General features: G+C 41.2%; 1 long non-coding RNA gene across 2 annotated transcripts; it reads right to left on the reverse strand.

The window, feature by feature from the left end:
• Positions 1-1376: 1376 nt before the first annotated feature.
• LOC127909113 (uncharacterized) lies at positions 1377-6405 on the reverse strand. Of its 2 annotated transcripts, XR_008069733.1 has the most exons (11): positions 6366-6405; positions 4385-4444; positions 4087-4122; positions 3897-3969; positions 3711-3746; positions 2929-2973; positions 2736-2807; positions 2485-2593; positions 2187-2216; positions 1868-1906; positions 1377-1434 (listed from the first exon to the last, which is right to left on the reverse strand). It is a non-coding gene; the product is annotated as an uncharacterized LOC127909113 (long non-coding RNA). The 2 variants fall into 2 exon arrangements; XR_008069732.1 differs by lacking the exons at positions 1377-1434; positions 1868-1906; positions 2187-2216 and having other exon boundaries at positions 2230-2593.
• Positions 6406-12291: the final 5886 nt, after the last annotated feature.

Consider the following 12291-nt stretch of genomic DNA (forward strand, 5'->3'; position numbering starts at 1 on the left):
CACACGCACGCACACATGTTTCCCATCTATAAGTGGGGTTCCTTGCCCTCTGTATACATTATGATATTGTTAAATGACTCATGGATGACTAACAATCATCAAACTAGTACAACATTGCTAGTACATAATGTTCAATGAATAGGCTGTAATCACCACTACCCTATACAGTAGGTGAACCTGTGACAAGTTCCTGCTGAGAGAAGTCCACATACTTTGCACAGCAGAAGGCTTTCTCATCAGAAGCCTTAAACATGTCAATTATGAAAATCACACCACCAACTGTATGGTTTTTGATCATTTAAATTAATAATACCTACTGTTTGATTCTTGAAGAATATAACTTAGAAAAACATTGTGAGCTAGTTTGACTGTCTAATCCCAAAGTAGGGCCAAAACATCTTCTGAAGTACTTGGTTAGTCCGTGCACATCATCAATCAATGTAATGTAGTGTAATGCAAGAGGGAAACTGCTGTAGTCCTAGAGAACCACAGCCAATGCAGGGTTTTGTCTCACCAAGCAGTAACACTCCCTGAATCAACTGATCATCAACTAACAACGGTCTTTAATTGAAACCACAATTGGTTTAATCAGGTTTATTAGAGCTGGGCTTTAAACACACCCTGTAGCTCTGTTGGACTGCAGTTATCCTCTGATTAAAGGAATTAGAGCAAAATGTGTTTATTCAAAGGGTATGAATACTGCACTCACCGTTCCTGGCTCGCCTGTCTTTCCTGGGTCACCCTGCAGACAGGAAACCATTCAAAGCACAACACCTTGATTATCTGCTACAACTTTTTATGGATTGAACGATCAACACCCAATTCTGTCAATGTGAACTCTTACTGTGATAATGGTTCTGTTATGCTGACAAACTACAACAATATATCTAGTCTAAGTACGTGTATGTTTGTGTGTGTTCACATTAGAATAACAACAACAGATGTGAAAGGAAGTGAGGGGATGAGGTGTCCAAACCTTGGATCCAGGTTTTCCTGGTAACCCATCCAGACCATCTCTCCCTGACACAGACCCTCCCTGTCAAACACGTTATCAGGGGTCAGATGTAAACATCAGTTACAACAATGTAATACCAATATAAGCCCTCAACCTTCACCCTGTAGGTCACAGTTATTTAGAGGTCATTCAACGCTGTGGGTATTACATACATAGCTTCTATCAGCCTGTTCACAGAACGTTTGAAAAGTCTTAGCGATACAACTTAGCGACAGAGCTCTTCATTGTTACTCATATGGTCATACCGTTCCTGGAGATCCTGGTTTTCCATCAGGACCCTACAGAGAGAAGAATACAGTGCTATTATTACCATGACCTGCCAAACATGACCTGTGACCTCCAAGTATCACACTCACCCTTTGTCCAGGCAGACCTGTCTCCCCTCTGAGACCGGGCTCTCCGGGATGTCCTGGTTCACCCTGATGGATGAGAAAACACACCAGCCCCAATCAAATAGAATATAAAATAACAATTGAATAGAATAGAAAAGAAAATAGCATAATCAAATAGAAAAGAAAAGAATATAATAAAATAGAACAGTATAGAATAGAAAAGGGTATTTCTGGAGAAGAGCTTGAACAATAGTAATACATGTCAATGTATTATACTGTGATGAAGTACATCTATTAAACTGTAATTAAGTACATCTATTAAACTGGGATGAAGTACATCTATTATACTGTGATTTGGTATATATATTTTATACTGTGATTTAGTATATATATTATACTGTGATGAAGTACATCTATTATACTGTGATAAAGTACATCTATTATACAGTGATTAAGTACATATAAATCTATTATACAGTGATCCATTTCATGCCGATGACGTAGATTCCACTTATCTCACCTTGATCACCCTAGTCAGGATACTGTTGTCTGAACTGAGCTGGAGGGAACAAACACAACAGAAATATAAAACAAGTCCAGTCCTCTTCAAAAAGGGTCTTGAAAGGGTTAAATTAAAGATGGACTAGTCATATGAAACTCAATGAACCAACCAAAAAAAGTCCATGTTCAATCACATGTTTTCATCTAACTCCCTGGATATATAATCTAACCGCCTTGGGCTTCTAGGAGCATCAAGCATCTTCTCACTGGTTCCATCTGCCAGGGATGGCTGAGTTCATGGAAAGTTGTTCTGAAGAGGTAACGGATGATGGACTTACTTGCGCGCCTCCCGGAGGTCCTGGTTTTCCCTTCAGAGGCGAGACCATGGGAACAAAACAAAACAAGAGGGATGTGCGGTCAACTAGCAGCTCGTAAACACACTGTGCGAGCTGAGCAGTCCTGCATCACCATCACAATACTGATGGGAGATGCAACACTCACTCAAGGGGAACATAACATGATTAATAAAGCTGGGATTTTTCATTTGTGCATTTATCAGGCTAGGAATATAATTAGAAACACAAGAGTGTTGATGTTCCTGAACAATGGGCGAAGTCAGTGACGTGAGACATTGACCTAAACCAAGTGTGATGGAGAGTCAGTCAACCGCTGCATGCAGTGATACATGTCCGTCATGTTGTTGTGACTGTACACCTACAGGCTCTCCTTTCTTTCCCTCCGTTCCCTGAAACAAAGAGGAAATCATATCGCTGAACATATCCAACCGCGCTGAGCAATTCAAATCAATCAGGTTTGTATCTTTGACAGTGACTAATAAAGTTTTACAAACAAAATAGCGCTTGATAGTAAAGTCAGACAATGCTTACAGGCAAACCAATGTTCCCGGTATCTCCTTTCTCTGCTGGGTCCCCTGGTCGTCCCGGTAACCCCAGTGGGCCCTACAGTCACAGTATAGAGTGAAGATAAGCCAAGAAATATCCACTCCAACCAACAGTGCAGCATATTTCAAACTTGTGTGCAGAGAAATGATAAGAGTTGGGTAGAACATGGAGACATTACCCTTGTTCCTCTCTCACCAGGCTCACCTGCTGGTCCCTGCTCTCCCTGAGGAGAAAGCATGTTTGTGGGTGTTGTATCCAATCATATGCTGTAGGTGCTGTGTCTAAATATAATGCTGTTGTAGCGATTGAGGAGGAACAGCAGGATTGGGGCTTGAACCAGTAAACCAGAGGTAACATGGTGAGTGAATTACCCTGTGCCATAGAGGTTCAGAGCTATTGGCAGAGGTTTCATTGCATTTACGGTAAGTTACATACAAGGAGACTATACTGAAATATAAACTGGGTGGTTCAAGCCCTGAATGCTGATTGGCTGAAGGCCATGGTATATTAGACCATGTACCATGAGTATGACAAATCATTTATTTTTACTGCTCTAATTACGTTGGTAACCAGTTTATAATAGCAACATAGAATAGAATAGAACCTCTGGGGTTTGTGATATATGGACAATAATAATTTAACTAGGCAAGTCAGTTAAGAACAAATTCTTATTTTCAACGACAGCCTAGGAACAGTGGGTTATCTGCCTTGTTTAGGGGCAGAACGACAGATTTGTACCTTGTCAGCTCGGGGTTTGAACTTGCACCCTTTTGGTTACTAGTCCAACGCTCTAACCACTAGGCTACCTGCATATGCCATGGCTAAGGGCAGTGTCCAGGCACTATTGCGTTGCATCGTGCATAAGAACAGCCCTTAGCTGTAGTATATTGGCCATATACCACACATCCTCGGGCCTTATTGCTTAAATATTGTCCAGCGAATACAGATGCATGAACTCACCCGTAGTCCTGATTCTCCTTTGATTCCAGGCACACCCTATAGACAAGGATAATTGTCACGCCAAGTGTCATCTAACCCACGCTGACTGTTTGAAGAACTATGTGAATGTATTGATCCCATTTTTCTCTCTCACACACACACACATCATTGCAATAACAGCCAGTCATGATCTACTTACATCTTTACCTCTTAGACCTGGTGCTCCGGGATTCCCGGGGACCCCAACAGTTCCCCCTGCCCCTTTAGAGCCATCGTGCCCCTGTAAAGATGGAATCACTGACACGCTGCGTGTAGGTTTTATTTGAATATCTCTAAAATGTCCCTACAATTTAATGATATTGATAGCATGTAAAGTGGACTGAGAGAAGTTATTTACCTTGGGTCCAGGTTTCCCAGACAAGCCAACATTTCCCTGTGAGGTGGAGGAGACCAACAAACGCATCAAACATGTCAGCCTGTCCTAGAGTATCATCATGGCTCATCTGACCAATAGAAAAAATAGATAAATATGCATATCTAACTTATCAGGTGCAGGACAGAAGATCGTATCAAAGTAAAGGAAATGGACAGAACAGTATGCTCCCATGGTGATTTAATCAGACAACCTTTCAGTCCGACTTGGCTCTTCGTTAGGTCATCTGACCAATGACACACACCGGTAGTGAAGCACTCACCCTTTCACCATTTTCTCCCTTTGGTCCCTGCTGTCCAGGAATGCCGAACCCAGGACTACCCTGTAGAAACCCAACAGACAGACCACACACAACATCGTTGTTTCTCTGTCCACATATAACACAATAATATGTTATATGTGACTGTTGTATCGACCATGTGATTGTTATGTTGACCATGTAATTGTTATGTTGACCATGTAACTGTTGTGTCGACCATGTGATTGTTATGTTGACCATGTGATTGTTAAACCTACCATGTGATTGTTGTGTTGACCATGTGATTGTTATGTTGACCATGTGATTGTTATGTTGACCATGTGATTGTTATGTTGACCATGTGATTGTTATGTTGACCATGTGATTGTTATGTTGACCATGTGATTGTTATGTTGACCATGTGATTGTTATGTTGACCATGTGATTGTTATGTTGACCATGTGATTGTTATGTTGACCATGTGATTGTTATGTGATTGTTACCATGTTGACCATGTGATTGTTATGTTGACCATGTGATTGTTGTGTTGACCATGTGATTGTTATGTTGACCATGTGATTGTTACCATTGTTATGTTGACCATGTGATTGTTATGTGATTGTTATGTTGACCATGTGATTGTTATGTTGACCATGTGATTGTTATGTTGACCATGTGATTGTTATTGACCATGTGATTGTTATGTTGACCATGTGATTGTTATGTTGACCATGTGATTGTTATGTTGACCATGTGATTGTTATGTTGACCATGTGATTGTTATATTGACCATGTAACTGTTGTATGTGATTGACCATGTGATTGTTGACCATGTGATTGTTATGTCCCATGTGATTGTGTGATTGATGTTTGATGTTGACCATGTGATTGTTATGTTGACCATGTGATTGTTATGTTGACCATGTGATTGTTGTGTTGACCATGTGATTGTTATGTTGACCATGTGATTGTTATGTTGACCATGTGATTGTTATGACCATTGACCATTGTTATGTTGACCATGTGATTGTTATGTTGACCATGTGATTGTTATGTGTGACCATGTGATTGTTATGTTGACCATGTGATTGTTATGTTGACCATGTGATTGTTATTTGTTGATTGTTATGACCATGTATGATTGTTATGTTGACCATGTGATTGTTATGTTTGTTATGTTGACCATGTGATTGTTATGTTGACCATGTGATTGTTATGTTGACCATGTGATTGTGTGATGTTGACCATGTGATTGTTATGTTGACCATGTGATTGTTATGTTGACCATGTAACTGTTGTATGTCGACCATGTGATTGTTATGTTGACCATGTGATTGTTATACCTACCATGTGACCATGTTATGTTGACCATGTGATTGTTATGTTGACCATGTGATTGTTATGTTTATGTTGACCATGTGATTGTTATGTTCACCATGTGATTGTTATGTTGACCATGTGATTGTTATGTTGACCATGTGATTGTTATGTCCATGTGATTGTTACCATGTGATTGTTATGTTGACCATGTGATTGTTATGTTGACCATGTGATTGTTATGTTGACCATGTGATTGTTATGTTGACCATGTGATTGTTATGTTGACCATGTGATTGTTATGTTGACCATGTGATTGTTGTTATGTTGACCATGTGATTGTTATGTTGACCATGTTATGATTGTTATGACCATGACCATGTGATTGTTATGTCATGTTGACCATGTGATTGTTATGTCTGCCATGTGTAGGGGTGATTGTTATGTTGACCATGTGATTGATTGTTATGTTGACCATGTGAGATTGTTATGACACCATGTGATTGTTATGTTGACCATGTGATTGATGTGTGGTTGACCATGTGATTGTTATGTCAACCATGTGATTGTTAAACCCACCATGTGATTGTTATGTCTGCTGGGTAGGGGTGAATTTCAGGGTTGGAAATGGGTTATGGTGGAACCTGAGGTAATGACAAGATGGATGACACTATTCTGTGTGGTTTACCTTCTCTCCTTTGACTCCTTGGACCCCTTTTACTCCCTGTTGGGTCCAATCACCCTGGTAACACAACACAGACAGTCACACACACAGGAATCAATAAACACAACACAGACAGTCACAGACACACAGGCCAATCAATAAACACAACACAGACAGTCACCAGGCCAATCAATAAACACAACACAGACAGTCACAGACACACAGGCCAATCAATAAACACAACACAGACAGTCACAGACACACAGGCCAATCAATAAACACAACACAGACAGTCACAGACACACAGGCCAATCAATAAACACAACACAGACAGTCACAGACACACAGGCCAATCAATAAACACAACACAGACAGTCACACACCAATCAATAAACACCACAGACAGTCAACAGGCCAATCAAAAACACAACACAGACAGTCACAGACACACAGGCCAATCAATAAACACAACACAGACAGTCACACAGGCCAATCAATAAACACAACACAGACAGTCACAGACACACAGGCCAATCAATAAACACAACACAGACAGTCACAGACAGTCACAGGCCAATCAATAAACATTACAACCACTTCCAGAACAACAATCAAAAGGGGGCCTGTGTTGTTTTAACAAAGAAAGATCTGAAGAGCCCCTCCTTAAACTCTAACTTTTAACAATAGATCTTGGACGACTACATCTAGAGAGGAAATAGCTATCTCTGTGGTGTATCATGGGTAATCCATGAGTCCCCAGTGGCCACTAAGCAGAAATGTAATTGTGTTGTTTGTTGACAGGCAGGCCTGGGGATTTGGTCCTTGTTGTGAGAGAATACTCCCACCACCAATTAACAGCACTTTAACTGTTAGGATACGATGGCTTAGAGTTTGTTGTAATGCAGATGTGTGGTTAGGGGCACCTTAGGGTTCGCAGGTTTTACCAAAAGTTAAAAATACTTAAACAATAATGAGTCACTTACCCTGGTACCCTTCTTTCCTGTGGGACCAAGGATCTGTTGTGATGAAACGGAGAGTAAGCATAATATTATGCAGGATATGATAGTACTGAGTATAAAACATGTCGCTAGGTAAATACATTATTTGGTATTGTAACATTACCCCTTTGGCTGGGTCACCAGGAACTCCTCTCTGTCCCTGTGGAGTGAGACCAAAGGCTTACCTCTCTCACTCTCACTAACACTCTCACTAACACTCACACTCCATGAATACTCACCTCGTCACCCTTCTGGCCAAGAGCCCCCGCAAAGCCCTGAGAGAGCGGAGGACAATATATCTATTCATATCCTGAACAAAACACATAACAATCTTACCTGAACTTATTATACAGAAAATAAATATATCTTGCTAAATAAGGTAATCAAATCTCATAACTAGGGCCCTGTGTTTTGGTTAATCATGTTACATGACCTGGATTTGAACTTTTATTTAAAGCTTTTTCATGAAACTGTCCCCTTTCCTTTTTATGTCAATTGGTCCAGCACCATCCTCAGACAATTGGTCCAGCACCATCCTCAGACAATTGGTCCAGCACCATCCTCAGACAATTGGTCCAGCACCATCCTCAGACAATTGGTCCAGCACCATCCTCAGACAATTGGTCCAGCACCATCCTCAGACAATTGGTCCAGCACCATCCTCAGACAATTGGTCCAGCACCATCCTCAGACAATTGGTCCAGCACCATCCTCAGACAATTGCTTTCATTTTTGGTGTAATTCTAATTTCTGGAAAAGGCTTCTAGATCTAGATCATATAACATGATAGCCAAGAACACATAGGCCTACTCGTAACATACGAGTCATAACAAGGTACATTTCGACAACACTTTCTGAAAAATGAAAAATGCTAACATTCATATTTATTTGTTATGGGTTACAGTGTTAATTGGCCAATTGAAATAAATATATTAATGTCAGTCAATATCAGCCATTGGAGCAAATGCTTGACTGAAATTATTGATACTTTTCCAAACATAAACAGTGCCTTCGAAAATTATTCAGACACCCTGACTTCTTCCACATTTTGTTACATTACAGCCTTATTCTAAAATGGATTATAGAAAATAAAATCCTCAGCAATCTACACACAATACCCCATAAAGACAAAGTGAAGAAAGGTTTTTAGAATGTTTTGCAAATGTATAAAAGAATATATAAAAAAATACCTTATGTACATAGGTATTCAGACCCTTTGAAATGATCACCCATTGAAATTGATCATCCTTGAGATGTTACTACAACTTGATTGGAGTCCACCTGTGGTACATTTAATTGATTGGACATGATTTGGAAAGGCACACACCTGTCTATTCAAGGTCCCACAGTTGACACAGCATGTCAGAGCAAAAACTAAGCCATGAGGTCAAAGAAATTGTCCGTAGAGCTCCGAGACAGGATTGTCTAGGCACAGATCTGGGGAAGGGTACCAACAAATGTCTGCAGCATTGAAGGTCCCGAAGAACACAGTGGCCTCAATCATTCTTAAGTGGATTAAGTTTGGAACCACCAAGAATCATTCTAGAGCTGGCAGCCCGGCCAAACTGAGCAATTGGGAGAAGGGCCTTGGTCAGGGAGGTGACCAAGAACCAGATGGTCACTCTGACAGAGCTCTAGAGTTCCTCTGTGGAGATGGGAGAACCTTCCAGAAGGACAACCATCTCTGCAGAACTCCACTATTCAGGCTTTCATGGTAGAGTGGCCAGACGAAGCCACTTCTCAGTTTTGTCAAAAGGCACCTAAAGACTCTCAGACCATGAGAAACAAGATTCTCTGGTCTGACGAAACCAAGATTAAACTCTTTGGCCTGAATGCCAAGAATCATGTCTGGAGGAAACCTGCCACCATCCCTACTGTAAAGCATGGTGGTGGCAGCATCATGCTGTGGGGATGTTTTTCAGCTGCAGGGACTGGGAGACTAGTCATGATTGAGGCAAAGATGAACGGAGCGAAGTACACTGAGATCCTTGATGAAAACCTACTCCAGAGGACTCAGGACCTCAGACAGTGGCAAAGGTTCACCATCCAACAGGACAATGAACCTAAGCACACAGCCTAGACAGCGCAGGAGTGACTTTGGGACAAGTCTCTGAATGTCCTTGACTGGCCCAGCCAGAGCCCGGACTTGAACCCAATCAAACATCTCTGGAGAGACCTGAAAATAGCTGTGCAGCAACACTCCCCATCCAACCTGTGGAGAAGAATGGGAGAAACTCTCCAAATACAGGTGTGCTAAGCTTGTAGCATCATAGCCAAGAAGACCCAATGCTGTAATTGCTGCCAAAGGTGCGTCAACAAAGTACTGAGTAAATGTAAATGTTATATATATATATATTTAATTAGCTTTGTCATTATGAGGTATTGTGTGTAGATTGATGAAGGAAAAAAAGGATAAGGATAAGGCTGTAACCTAACAAAATGTGGAAAAAGTAAAGGAGTCTGAATACTTTCCGAAGGCACTGTATAATGGAACTCAGAAGGCACTGTATAATGGAACTCAGAAGGCACTGTATAATGGAACTCAGAAGGCACTGTATAATGGAACTCAGAAGGCACTGTATAATGGAACTCAGAAGGCACTGTATAATGGAACTCAGAAGGCACTGTATAATGGAACTCAGAAGGCACTGTATAATGGAACTCAGAAGGCACTGTATAATGGAACTCAGAAGGCACTGTATAATGGAACTCAGAAGGCACTGTATAATGGAACTCAGAAGGCACTGTATAATGGAACTCAGAAGGCACTGTATAATGGAACTCAGAAGGCACTGTATAATGGAACTCAGAAGGCACTGTATAATGGAACTCAGAAGGCACTGTATAATGGAACTCAGAAGGCACTGTATAATGGAACTCAGAAGGCACTGTATAATGTAACTCAGAAGGCACTGTAAAATGGAACTCAGAAGGCACTGTATAATGGAACTCAGAAGGCACTGTATAATGGAACTCAGAAGGCACTGTATAATGTAACTCAGAAGGCACTGTAAAATGGAACTCAGAAGGCACTGTATAATGTAACTCAGAAGGCACTGCATAATGGAACTCAGAAGGCACTGTATAATGTAACTCAGAAGGCACTGTATAATGGAACTCAGAAGGCACTGCATAATGTAACTCAGAAGGCACTGCATAATGTAACTCAGAAGGCACTGCATAATGGAACTCAGAAGGCACTGCATAATGTAACTCAGAAGGCACTGCATAATGGAACTCAGAAGGCACTGTATAATGTAACTCAGAAGGCACTGCATAATGTAACTCAGAAGGCACTGCATAATGGAACTCAGAAGGCACTGTATAATGGAACTCAGAAGGCACTGCATAATGGAACTCAGAAGGCACTGCATAATGGAACTCAGAAGGCACTGTATAATGTAACTCAGAAGGCACTGCATAATGGAACTCAGAAGGTTATAATTTGAGATAAATTTGAGATAATGATGATGATGATGATTTGAGATAAACCTCCTGTATTCATTATGCACATTGCAATTAGGTTGAATTAAAGCTCAGTGATGCAAGACCTTCTCAGATAGACCATTAGTCCTGACACACCCATAGCCGTGGGAGGTAGGGGTGCTGAGGGTTCTGCAGCACCCCTGAAAATCAGAATAAAAAAAAACATATTAATAATAATAATAATAAAAGTAGTGCACTGGGCCTTTACTAGTCGTCTATTAGCGGGCCGATGTAGCCCATGGCTGGACAGGTTGGAGGAGGATGGCTGCCCACTTCAATCTAATCAGCTGGGTTAATTTCCCTAAGGTAGACACACTCCTTCACACAGATAATATGTGGAGGGAGAGGGCAGTGATGAGGGAAGGGGAAGTGGGTTCACCTAACTAGTTGCAAACTTTCTCAATGAAAAGTTACAACACAAGCAATTTGAAGGATAAAGAGAGCAAATTTGTAATCAGAGGATTTGTGAAGGGAGGGTAAGCCATAAAAGCCCTACAGACTGTAAGTCAGGAGACTCGAGGCCGTCTTCAATAGGCACCAAATGGAAGACAAACTGAAACGGAGAGGGACTACCCGGACTTGTCCAGTAAGAAACACTCATTTTTGTTTTGTGTTTCTGCATGCCCAAATGAACACAGCCCAGGTTTGGTAGTGTGGTAATGATTGATTCTGTAATGGCTGGTTATACTCACTGTCACTCCCTGTGTTCCCATAGGCCCCACCTCTCCTCGATCGCCCTGTAGGAGACATAACCATAACATTACCACCACATTATCACCATGATCATAATCTGATGAGCTACTCACACACCTGACTGTAGAGTAAAAACATACTATGTATCGTAGCAGGAGATGTGATAACTGTTATAAGGTGGGGACTTGCACTTCATTGGCTTGTGCTCGGACTGGCGTACGCAAACAGATGCACGGGCGCGCATGCGCACACACACACACACACACACACACACACACACACACACACACACACACACACACACACACACACACACACACACACACACACACACACACACACACACACACACACACACACACACACACACACACACACACACACACACACACACACACACACAGCCTAATGGATCTGATCACATTCTAAGCCATACACAGCCCAGCGATTGACCTGGAGCTGAAATAAATAGATTTTCTCATTTAATCAGCTGATGAAACACCACTCTTATTAATTATTCAGAGAATATTTCAATATGAGGCGGCGTAATGAGCGGTAGAGCAAATCAGTGTGGATTTAACTGACCTTATCCCCTTGGATGCCTTTCACTCCCTTCTTCCCCTAAAGGAGGAGAGAAACAGTAGTGGAAAAAGTACTCAAACCTCATACTTGATGAAAAGTCAAGATACTTTAATAGAATGACTCAAGTAAAAGTGAAAGTCACCCAGTAAAATACTACTTGAGTAAAAGTATTTGGTTTTAAATATACTTAA

This window comes from Oncorhynchus keta, chromosome 19, assembly GCF_023373465.1.
Source record: "Oncorhynchus keta strain PuntledgeMale-10-30-2019 chromosome 19, Oket_V2, whole genome shotgun sequence".
Classification (NCBI taxonomy): domain Eukaryota; kingdom Metazoa; phylum Chordata; class Actinopteri; order Salmoniformes; family Salmonidae; genus Oncorhynchus; species Oncorhynchus keta.